The sequence below is a fragment of the Schistocerca piceifrons genome, chromosome 9 (assembly GCF_021461385.2).
Source record: "Schistocerca piceifrons isolate TAMUIC-IGC-003096 chromosome 9, iqSchPice1.1, whole genome shotgun sequence".
Taxonomy (NCBI): domain Eukaryota; kingdom Metazoa; phylum Arthropoda; class Insecta; order Orthoptera; family Acrididae; genus Schistocerca; species Schistocerca piceifrons.
In genome coordinates, this window is record NC_060146.1 from 152895080 (window position 1) to 152897170 (window position 2091).

General features: G+C 55.0%; 1 non-coding gene across 1 annotated transcript; it reads left to right on the plus strand.

Moving 5' to 3' along the window:
• The first annotated feature begins 1792 nt into the window (after positions 1–1792).
• Positions 1793–1866, plus strand: Trnat-ugu. The gene has a single exon. It is a non-coding gene; the product is annotated as a tRNA-Thr (tRNA).
• Positions 1867–2091: the final 225 nt, after the last annotated feature.

Consider the following 2091-nt stretch of genomic DNA (forward strand, 5'->3'; position numbering starts at 1 on the left):
TTATTACAGAGGGCTGCTAACCCTCTGACCGAACACGCTGAGCTACCGTGCCGGCTAGTCCATCTGAGCCACCGAGGACACAGAGGATAGCGCGACTGCAGGGATTTATCTCTGACACACCTCCCGCGAAACCCACATTCTCAACGTATTGTCCCACACTACATTCGTAGTGCCCCCACCGATTATACTCATTACTCGCGGCGCGTTGCCGATTCCCGTAAGAGTTCGGCCACTGTTTGTGCATTCGCACAGAAGAAGAAGATGGTCAAGTGGCTGGTGAGCCTTAACTATATACACTCCTGGAAATGGAAAAAAGAACACATTGACACCGGTGTGTCAGACCCACCATACTTGCTCCGGACACTGCGAGAGGGCTGTACAAGCAATGATCACACGCACGGCACAGCGGACACACCAGGAACCGCGGTGTTGACCGTCGAATGGCGCTAGCTGCGCAGCATTTGTGCACCGCCGCCGTCAGTGTCAGCCAATTTACCGTGGCATACGGAGCTCCATCGCAGTCTTTAACACTGGTAGCATGCCGTGACAGCGTGGACGTGAACCGTATGTGCAGTTGACGGACTTTGAGCGAGGGCGTATAGTGGGCATGCCGGAGGCCGGGTGGACGTACCGCCGAATTGCTCAACACGTGGGGCGTGAGGTCTCCACAGTACATCGCTGTTGTCGCCAGTGGTCGGCGGAAGGTGCACGTGCCCGTCGACCTGGGACCGGACCGCAGCGACGCACGGATGCACGCAAAGACCGCAGGATCCTACGCAGTGCCGTAGGGGACCGCACCGCCACTTCCCAGCAAATTAGGGACACTGTTGCTCCTGGGGTATCGGCGAGGACCATTCGCAACCGTCTCCATGAAGCTGGGCTACGGTCCCGCACACCGTTAGGCCGTCTTCCGCTCACGCCCCAACATCGTGCAGCCCGCCTCCAGTGGTGTCGCGACAGGCGTGAATGAAGGGACGAATGGAGACGTGTCGTCTTCCGCGATGAGAGTCGCTTCTGCCTTGGTGCCAATGATGGTCGTATGCGTGTTTGGCGCCGTGCAGGTGAGCGCCACAATCAGGACTGCATACGACCGAGGCACACAGGGCCAACACCCGGCATCATGGTGTGGGGAGCGATCTCCTACACTGGCCGTACACCACTGGTGATCGTCGAGGGGACACTGAATAGTGCACGGTACATCCAAACCGTCATCGAACCCATCGTTCTACCATTCCTAGACCGGCAAGGGAACTTGCTGTTCCAACAGGACAATGCACGTCTGCATGTATCCTGTGCCACCCAACGTGCTCTAGAAGGTGTAAGTCAACTACCCTGGCCAGCAAGATCTCCGGATCTGTCGCCCATTGAGCATGTTTGGGACTGGATGAAGCGTCGTCTCACGCGGTCTGCACGTCCAGCACGAACGCTGGTCCAACTGAGGCGCCAGGTGGAAATGGCATGGCAAGCCGTTCCACAGGACTACATCCAGCATCTCTACGATCGTCTCCATGGGAGAATAGCAGCCTGCATTGCTGCGAAAGGTGGATATACACTGTACTAGTGCCGACATTGTGCATGCTCTGTTGCCTGTGTCTATGTGCCTGTGGTTCTGTCAGTGTGATCATGTGATGTATCTGACCCCAGGAATGTGTCAATAAAGTTTCCCCTTCCTGGGACAATGAATTCACGGTGTTCTTATTTCAATTTCCAGGAGTGTATATACTAAGATCATATCTGTTCTTTCGGACATGTCCGACAGAGATAAATCCCTGCAGTCGCGCTATCCTCTGTGTCCTCGGTGGCTCAGATGGATAGAGCGTCTGCCATGTAAGCAGGAGATCCCGGGTTCGAGTCCCGGTCGGGGCACACATTTTCATCTGTCCCCGTTGACGTATGTCAACGCCTGTAAGCAGCTAAGGGTGTTCATTTCATTGTAAGAATACGTAATACAAAACACCAGGCAGGCAACCCACTAATGACTGACCCTCCACTCGGTATGCCTGTGAGAAACCAAACAAAACGTTATCGTAACTTATCACCAACCATACTTCGTTTCGGAAACGGTCGGAACCGAGCCAAACCCAATTTCCG